Here is a 10759-nt window from a genome sequence, read left to right as displayed (position 1 = left end):
AAGTCTCTAACATTTCCCTCCTTTCCCATTGCAGGATTAAATTTGTTTCTTAAATGATTCTAGCACCCACCTACCCACCCACCCAGTTCCATTCATCAATCCACCTACTCACAAAAAGACTTAAAAGCTTTAAAAACATACTTGAGTATAGCAGCTAATCTTGTAGAAGTGATGGGGTGGGATGGTAATGTGTCTCTTTGCCCATCTTCTCCCGCACTTGGCAGTCTTGCCCTTAAAAGCTGCACTGAATCATCACTACGTGGGCCAGGATAGACGACTAATATGCGATATGGTCAGGAAGCAGAAACACACACGGACGGTGGTAGTACACACAGCACCAATGCTGACCGCCATGTTGGAGGAATCATTTCTCTCACCAGGCCTCCGCAGTGGATGGGGCTGGGGAGGGCAGGAGGAAGGCCCTCTAGTGAGTGGCTTCAATCTGTTGCTGCAACATGGTCAGGAGAGTGGGCTAAGGAATCTAACCTGGTCCCTGCCGCATGGCAGAACTTTAATTGGTTTCTTAATGAACCATGTCCACCATTTAGCCTATCACCCAGCCACCCCCATTTCACCACTAGAAAAATGCCCCAGAGGTGGCATTGAGCCAGAAAACAGGCACACCAGCTGGTGAGGCAACCTTCAGCTCATCCCTTTTTGAACCTGGCCCCGATAGAGGCTGGAAATCTGCCCCCTCGTCCCATTGAAACATAGAAGATAGGAGTAGGAGTAGACTGTTCAGCCTGTTGAGCCTCATCATCAAACTCAATAGCCTGATCCTGCCTTCCCCTCATTTCCTTTGATCCCTTTGCCACAAGAGCTATATCTAACTTCTTCTTGAAAACATACGTTTTGGCATCAACTGCTTTCTGTGGTAACGACTTCTACAGGTTCCTCATTCTCTGGGTGAAGAAATTTCTCTTCATCTCAGTCATAAAATATTTACCTCATATCCTTAGACTATGATCCCTGGTTCTGGACTCCCCCACCATTGGGAACAACCTCTTTGCATCAACCCTGTTTAGTCCTGTTAGAATTTTATAGGTTTCTATGAGATCTCCCCTCATTCTTCTGAATTCCAGTGAGTATAATTCTAACTGATTCAATCTCTCCTCGTACGTCAATCCTGCTATCCCAGGAATCAGTCTGGTAAACTTTCACTGCACTCCCTTTATAGCAAGAACATCCTTCCTCAGATAAGGAGCCCAAAATTGCACACAATATTCCAGATGTCTGGTCTTATCAAGACCCTGTATAATTACAACAAGACATCCCTGCTCCTGTACTTGAATCCTCTCACAATGAAGGCCAACATACCATTTTCTTCTTTATCACCTGCATGCTTACCTTCAGTGACAGGTTTACAAAGACACCCGGGGCTCATTGCACATTCCCGTCTCCTAATTTATAGCCAGATAATAATCTGCCTTCCTGTCTTTGCTACCAAAGTGGATAACCTCACATTATACTGCATCTGCCATGCATTTGACTCAACTTGTTCAAATTACACTGAATAATCTTTGCATCAGCCTCACAGCTCACCCTCCCATCTAGTTTTGTGTCATCTGTATATTTGGAAATATTACATTTGGTTCCTTCATCTAAATCATTATTATATATTGTGAACAACTAGAGTCCTAGCACCAATCCCTGTGGCATCCCACTAATCATTGCCTGTCATTTGGAAAAAGACCCATTTATTCCTACTCTTTGTTTCCTGTCTGCCAACCAGTTTTCTATCCATCTCAATGCACTCCCCCCAATCCCATGCACTTTAATCTGACGCGCTCATTTTATTTGGGACTTTGCCAAAAGCCTTCTGAAAGTCCAAGCAAACCACATCCACTTGCTCCCCTCATCAACTCTACTAGTTACATCCTCAAAGAATTCCAGTAGATTTGTAAATTTGTCAAATCTGTTTTCTAAATGCTTTGTATAAAATCTTTGATATTGGTTCAACAATTACACTACCGATGTCAGGCTGTCTGGCCTATGATTCCCTATTTTTTTCTCTCTCTTTCTTTTTAAATAGTGGGGTTACATTACCTACCCTCCAATCTGTAAGAGCTGTTCCAGAATCAATAGAATCTTGGAAGATGACCACCAGTGCATCCAATATTTCTAGGGCCATTTCCTTAAGTACTCTGGGATGTAGATTATCAGGCTCTGGGAATTATTGGCCTTCAGTCCGAACAATTTCTCCAATACCATTTCCGTACTAATTTTGATTTCCTTCAGATCCTTCCTCTCACTAAACCCTGTATTCCCCAATATTTCTAGTACGTTATTTGTGTCCTCCTTTGAGAACTCAGAACCAAAATATGTATTTAGTTGGTTAGCTGTTTCTTTGTTTCCCATTATAAATTCACCTGCTTCTGACTTTTTCAGAGTCTTTTTCTCTTTATATACCTATTGGAACATTTACAGTCAGTTTTTATGTTCCCCGCAAACTTATTCTAGTATTCTGTTTTTATCTTCTTAATTAATCCCTTCGTTCTCCTTTGCTGAATTCTAAACTGCTCTCAATCCTTAGGTCTGCTGTTTTTTTCTGGCCAATTTGAATGCCTCTTCCTTTGATTTAATACAGTCTCCAATTTCCCTTGTAAACCACGGTTTCGCTTTTGTTTTCGCTTTACTTTTGTGCGAGACAGGAATGAACAATTGTTACAGTTCATCCATGAACTTTTTGAACATTTGCCATTGCCTATCCATTGTCATCCCTTTAAGTAACATTTCCCAATCTATCATAGCTAACAAGTGCCTCATATCATTGTGGTTTCTTTATAAAGACTCAGGACTATAATCTCAGAATCAACTACTTCAATCTCTATTTAGATGAAGAATTCTATCATATTATGGACTCCAAGGAGCCTCGCACAACTAGACTGCCAATTAGTCCTTTCTCATTACACAATCTAGGATGGCCAGTTGTCTAAATTGGTTCCTCAATGTATTGGTCCAGAAAACAATGCTGTACACAATCCAGGAATTCTTCCTCTGTGGTATTGTTACTAATTTTCCCAATCTTTATGCAGATTAAAATTACCAATAATTACAGATATTTCAATTTTGTATGTGTCTATAATTTCCTGTTTAATATCATTTCCAACATCACCACTGCAGTTTGGGGGACTATACATCATTCCCACTAATGTTTTTTGCCCCTTAGTGTTTCTCAGCTATACCCATACAGATTCCACATTGTCTAAACTAATATCCTTCCTCACTATTACATTAATTTCCTTTTTAACCAGCAATGTAACTCCACCACCTTTTCCTTTCTGTCTGTCCTTCCTAAATACTGAATAAACCTGGATGTTGAATTCCCACCCCTGGTCACCCTGCAGCTATGTCTCTGTAATCCCCCACTGACCCAGATGGACATCGTTGGCCTTCCCATCCCCACTGGATGGGCAAACACCTGGCAAATGCATCTGTGGATTGAAGTCTGAGAGATTTCATAAAGGTCACCACTGGTGCATCGAAATTCAGTGTCACCATCACCTTAACTTCTGCTGGCAGCAGGTGGCCACCCCTGCCTTCTGGTGCCAGGTGTACGAATATCTCACACAGGTGCTGGACCATGTCCTTGGATAGGCAGAGCCAGTGACGGCACATAATCTCTGATAGCCCCCCAGATGATGTCCTTATCCAGTGCCACATAGGCCTCCGCATCCTCCTTCTCCTAGCCACCTTTTCAGGAGACTGCTTTCCCACCTCATGGCCAACAGCGGCAGCCCCCTGCCCTCCTTCCTGAGGGCCTGCCACAGGCTGCTCCTGGAGTGGCCTCCCTACACCCTCCACCTCCTGAGTTGCCACCTCCTCCTCAGCTGCCACCATGATGGCCAGCTCTAAATCAATAGCCCAAGATCTATTCTACACGGTGGGGGTTAGAGAGAGAGAGGTAGATATATGCCAATGCTTGCAAACCCCCAATCCCTCGCTGGGACCTGTACCCCTTGACAACACAACACAATCTGTGGTGCCATTCGTCATCTGATTAGGTTGCCTGCCATTGGTATTATGAACACGGCTGGCAGGGAGAGTTTGCAGGTTGGTGTGTGGGTGTGACCATGGTGCTCCCTTGAGCCATTGCCATGAGTTCCCATTCACTGCGGAGTATACGCAGTATGAGTTTCAATGTCAACCTGAGCACCCCAATGTGGAGCACCAGCTGCCTGAGCTGATGAGCCCCCAAGCAGCACGTGGCGCACTTTCCCTGCTCTCCCTAAAACCCCAGTACTCAGTGCAGTCCCTCACCACAGCACGGGGCCAGAAAAATGGAACAGCCCAGTAGCTGCAGACAACAGTCTGACCAGCACCCAGTGAAGCAATCCATCCCACCCCACAGTGACTACGTGAAACATCCCTGAGCCTGCGGACAGCACTTCCAGCTCTCCAGGGACCTCCCCACAGCAAGCAGAAAATTTCCAGGCCCTGCCTCCATCTTCCCCTGCACTCCAAGGGCTGCAGCTCCATAACACTCACCTCCTTACTCCTGTTCTTCGCTGCCACTCCAGGTCCCGACTTTCATACTGGATTAAAGGCAAATTACTGTGGATGTTGGAATCTGAAACCAATGCTTTGACAAAGGGTCATCTGAATTCGAAATGTCAGCTTTTTTTCTCTCCTGCTGAGATTTTCCAGCATTTTCTCTTTTTGTTCCTGACTTTTATACAGCAACTGTAATCCCCACCAGCATGATGTCACACCAGAGACGCTAATGGGGGCAGAGATTCTAGTCATGCATCCGCTAACGAGTTGGTTAGTTATGTAAATGCATGCTAATATCTTTACGCTGACTTTCAGCATAGATCTGTCAATGCCAAAAACATAGGCTGGGAGACACGCGGAGACCTGGATGCCCAGCCTGACTTGCGTGGGTCCCCTGGCCTGCTGCACTAAAAAATCAGCGTAGCCAGATGGGAGAATCGCCCCCCCCCCGTGCTCCCTCCCAGTGCTCAGGAGCAAAGTTCACCATCTCTGCTTAGATTGTCTGCATATTTGCAAGTGGGTTATGTCAAGTAAAAGCATCCATGGTTTCTGTTGAAACATAGGTAGGGTCAGGTAGAAAACATGAAAATAAAGGCAGGGCAATATATTTGTCAATTCAAAGAAGAGTTAGATATGGAAATACAGGCTATTATGTGAACCTTCATAATAAGTTGTATTTAGGAATGAAAAAATACCACGGGAATGATTTATTCCATAGAATCATAGAATCCCTACAAGTGTAGAAGCAGGCCATTTGGCCCATTGAGTCTACATCGACCACTATCCCACCCAGGCCCTATTCCCATAACCCCACATATTTACCCTGCTAATAATCCTCATGACACTAGGGTTAATTTATCATGGCCAATCAACCTAACCTGCACATCTTTGAACTGTCCAAAGATGCGCGGGTTAGTTTGATTGGCCATGATAAATTAACCCGAGTATCAGGAGGATTATTAACAAGGTAAAGTCCACTATTGGACAACAACAATACACAAATCTGATTCTCAAACCAATGTTTAACTATTTACATTTTAACTTCTCCTCAAACTACTGCAATCATTTCCAGCATTTACTAACTGTTTATCAACCTATTCCACATGTTGCCTCTGAAATGTATCTATTAGTTATACTCCCCACATCAGCTGTTTCTCTAACATAAAACGTTACACCCAATTTGTTTAAATAACACTCCTGTCCAAGCCTTGCTAGAACCTTTTGTTTTACGCGCCTTGTGAATAACCTACTCATTTCAATTTAATTCAAAAAGACATTAGAATATCCATGGTGTAGAATTGAATATAGAGCAGATCACCTCTTTTTACAAATTAACCACAACATCCTCAGGGTCATTATCATGCCCTGGCATTACTATTGTTAGCACCTTAACAGGAACAACAAAGAAGGAGTGGGAAAAAACAGGATTATTTCTAGAAATGACCATTTGACATTTCAGTGGATGGAGAAAGCATAAATAAAATAATCTAGGAATTAAAGACAGTACATGTGTTGCCTGCAGCATTTTAGGAGATAGATAAATATGTTAAGAGATTTTTCGATGCTGGAATGCCAGCAGTTAGCTGTCATTCTTCCCTCTCAAGCCTGTCAATGACACTTTGATCAATTATCACATTATAAAATGGGCATTGAGGGTTCTGTCACGTAGCAGTTCCAAGCCACCACCAGATGGTGGTAAAGAGCTTTTAGCATCACAAATTCATCTTCATATTGCCCAGCACACAATTTAGAAAATGATTCAGCCTCTCTGTTCAAATAGAATAAAGTGGAAAAATGTCTCTACTGTGTATTTTTTGTTGGTATTTGAAATATAGTTGGAGATTACGTTATTCAAATTCTCCATGTTTCCAGTCCAGTCCCTGTCTTGTTCGGACTTTCCTTTGACTATTTCAGCATTGGACCTATTCCCACACAACTTCCCTCCCTGCCCCTTCCCTCCAAATACTCACTGTTCCCCTCCCTACCCCGAATCCCCATCGCTCCCCTCCCCTCCTCTGCCCCAAATCCCCACTGCTACCCTCCCCTCCTCTGCCCCAAACCCCCACTGCTACCCTCCCCTCCTCTGCCCCAAACCCCCACTGCTACCCTCCCCTCCTCTGCCCCAAATCCCCACTGCTACCCTCCCCTCCTCTGCCCCAAATTCCCTCCCCTCCCCTGCCCCAAATTCCTTCCCCTCCCTTCCCCTCCCCTCCTCTGCCCCAAATCCCCTCCCCTCCTCTGCCTCATCTGCTGCCCATTTTGCCCCATCTGCCCTGGCAGCTTCTGACCTGAATGAATTGCAATGGCAGCAAGATTAGCTCCTTGTCCTGCCTGCAATAAACTATCCCCTTCTCTTGAGGCCTTTACAAAAATACATTTCCAGTCAGTACACCTATCCAGCACTGCCTGACTTTAGACTTTCTTTCAACCCGCACTCTCTCCGTGTTGGCTCAGAACTGTAACTGTTTCCAGTCTATCCCAGCCGCCTGTCCCAATTCCTCATGGCTGTTAAATCCCACTGCCAACAATAATCCTGCTTCCCATCCCATACAGTCAATAGCTTCTGGGAATGTGGCCTTAGAAATTGTGTGATGACCACCACACCTTCATTCTCAGGGAAGATTCAGGATGGCTTTGCCAGTGACACACACATCCCAGCAACAAGTAGAAGAAAGAATAGTCACTGAGGAGGGAATTGAATAAAGCTGAGGGTAAACGATAAATGTTAGTGAGGGAGTCAGAAACATGATCAGGTCACTCAATGGGGACAGAGAACAGGACACATCATGAGAAGTGAGCAATGAGATCAGGAATGGAATTAGTGAAGGGGAACATGGATTGGTGGAGAAAACATTCGAAGAATGTGAGGCAATCATGATGAGATATTCTGTTTAGTGGCATGGCAAAAGAGATTAATATCATGAGAGGTGATAAGAAAATGACAAGTGAGTAGAATATTTCACACGTACTAGAAGGAAATAGAAACATAGAAACTTAGAAAATAGCAATAGCCATTCAGCCCTTCCAGCCTGTTCTACCATTCATGGATACAGTGAGTATAGATGATTACATATCCTGATGGAGATTGCCATAGCTTCATCTCAGAGCAGCAGACTCGGGAGATAAACATATGGCGGACTTCAACCTTCCTGGGCAAGAGTGCCTCCCCTCTGTCCCCCTGACCCACTTTAACAAAATTGCTACAGCCTGACTGTCATTAATCAAGGACTCCATGCACCCTGAACATACTCATGTTCACCTTCTCTCATCGGGAGAAAATGTCTGAGGTCACGTACCAACCAACTCAGGAACAGCTTCTTCCCTGCTGCTGTCAGAGTTTTGAACGGACCTACCTTGCATTAAGTTGATCTTTCTCTACACCCCAGTTATGACTGTAATACTACATTCTCTCTCCTTCTCTATGTATGGTATGCTTTGTCTGTATAGCACCCAAGAAACAATATTTTTCACTATATACTAACAACTGTCCATTGAAGTGGTGGAGGCTACCTCGCTAAATATATTTAAATCACGGGTAGATAGGTTTCTGACAGACAAGGGAATTAAGGGTTATGGGGAGAGGGCCGGAAAGTGGAACTGAGCCACGACAGATCAGCCATGATCTTATTGAATGGCGGGGCAGGCTCAAAGGGCTAGATGGCCTACTCCTGCTCCTATTTCTTATGTTCTTACATGTAAGGGGGCACAGTGGCAGAGTGGTTAGCATTGTTGCCTCACAGCGCCAGGGATCTGAATTTGATTCTCGGTTTGGGTCACTGTTTGTGTGCGTTTGCACATTCTCGCTGTGTCTGCGTGGGTTTCCTCCATGTGTTCCGGTTTCCTCCCACACTCCAAAGGTTAGGTGGATTGGCCATGATAAATTGCCCCTTAGTGTCAGGGGGACTAGCTAGGATAAATACATGGGATTGTGGGGATCGGGCCTGGGTGGGATTGTGGTCGGTGCAGACTTGATGGGCTGAATGGCCTCCTTCTGCACTGTAGGAATTCTATGGATTCTTTGGATGTGACAATAATAAATCAAATCAAATTGTGGTAATCCTGTGACCTGTATTTACAAAGGTGGGGAGCTCAAGAGGAGGATAACTGAGATAATCCAATCAGTGGTTTGGGCTGAACATGCTTACAAACGGCACCAGCTAGAAACTGCAGCTTTCAAATTTAGCACAGAGGGAAATGCCTCTTTAGCTCCTAAATTAATCAATGTGCCAGCAAATAGTCCACAAATCCTCACTAACTAGCAACTTACTATCCATAACTGAAGATGTTAATTTCATTCAGAAATTTGTAAGTTCAGATGTAAAGAGCTATAATGAATTCCTATCCAGTGTAACAGCCACTTTAATGAAGAGATTCGAGATTCCTTCACTTTCCGCTGTAGCTAAACTTGAGAAAAATATTCAACAAGGGAAATTAAAAATCCGTAACGAGAATGGGTGGAGGTCAGCAATACAAAAATTAATTTCCTCTTCTATTTTACCAGCAGCTATTCCCGCTATTATATTTCCCAATCCAATTCTGCAGGCTTAACAACTTCATTCGGAGTGAGGAGATAATCAGGAGCCGCATCACGTACCTTCCTGTACACTCAGGACTATTTCTTACGTGGCGAAAAACTGCAGCAGGCGACGGTGCAGAGGGACCTCGGGGTCCTTGTGCATGAGTCGCAAAAACCCAGCTTGCAGGTGCAGCAGGTGGTCAGGAAGGCGAATGGGATGCTGGCCTTCATGGCGAGGGGGATTGAATATAAAAGTAGGGAGGTCTTGCTGCGGCTGTATAGGGCATTGGTGAGGCCGCAGCTGGAGTACTGTGTGCAGTTTTGGTCGCTGTACTTACGCAAGGATATTTTGGCCTTGGAGGGAGTGCAGAGGAGGCTTACTAGGCTGATTCCAGAGTTGAGGGAATTGAGCTATGAGGAGAGGCTGAATAAACTAGGCTTGTACTCGTTAGAGTTTAGAAGAATGAGGGGAGATCTCATTGAGACGTATAAGATGATGAATGGGATGGATAGGATAGAGGTGGAGAGATTCTTCCCGCTCAGAAAGGACAGTAGGACTAGGGGGCACAGCCTCAAGATAAAGGGGGGGGTGGTTTAGAATGGAGTTGAGGAGGAACTTCTTCACTCAAAGGGTGGTGAATCTCTGGAATTCTCTGCCCGTTGAGGTGGTGGAGGCTGCCTCGCTAAATATTTTTAAGACGCGGGTTGATGGGTTTTTGATAAGAGAGGGGATTAAGGGTTATGGGGAGAGGGCGGGAATGTGGAACTGAGCCACGACAGATCAGCCATGATCTTATTGAATGGCCGGGCAGGCTCGAAGGGCTAGATGGCCTACTCCTGCTCCTATTTCTTATGTTCTTATAACTAAATGAGTTAAAATGTGTGAAAGCTATGGAACAAACACAGGGATAAATAGAAAATAATGAATATTTCCAAAACTAAATTAAGATAAAAGGTGCAAGGTAGTTGCTCATCATATGGTTAAATCTTTTGCTGCACTGATAAGCTTACCAGTTCTAATCATATCATAAATATTGGGCTGCAGGATGTGGGGTGTAGACTTCAACTGGATATGTTTATTTACTTTTTATTTATTTCTGGGACACGGGCATCATTGGCTGGCCAGCATTTATTGCCCATCTCTAGTTGCCATTGGAGGGTAGTTGAGAGTCAACCACATTGCTGTGGTTCTGGAGCCACATGTAGGCCAAACTGGGTAAGGCCGGCAGATTTCCTTCCCTAAAGGACATCAGTGAACCAGATGGGTTTTTCCGACAATGGTTTTATGGTCATCAGTAGATTCTTAATTCCAGATATTTTTAATTTAATTCAAATTCCATCATCTACCGTAGCGGGATTCAAACCCAGGGTTAGCTGAGATTTTAGATTAATGGTCTAGTGATAGTACCACTGGGCCATTTACTCCCATCACCTCCCACAAAGTTGGATGATTATACAAATCTATCATATTTGCACAATCCCAATTTCATCATGCAGCCCCCTCTACCCTTGGACAACATTTTTCCACATTTCAAATCAGTAGAACAGGACAAAAATCTGTCAGTATTGCAAATTTTTTATTTCATTAAAATTACACTTTCCTTGTATAAGTAAAATGGAAGTTGTTAACAGGATAAAGACCAAGGTGTTTAGGTTATAAATCCAAGTCTCCTGTTCATTTATGCCAAACTAGAAAACCTAAAAATGCAGACCAACAGTTGGTGTGGTTCCAAAAGCTGAGTATAAGTC

This window comes from Carcharhinus amblyrhynchos, chromosome 6 (genome assembly GCF_965287045.1).
Source record: "Carcharhinus amblyrhynchos chromosome 6, sCarAmb.v2.hapA, whole genome shotgun sequence".
NCBI classification, from domain to species: Eukaryota; Metazoa; Chordata; class Chondrichthyes; order Carcharhiniformes; family Carcharhinidae; genus Carcharhinus; species Carcharhinus amblyrhynchos.
This window is presented reverse-complemented; position numbering follows the sequence as displayed.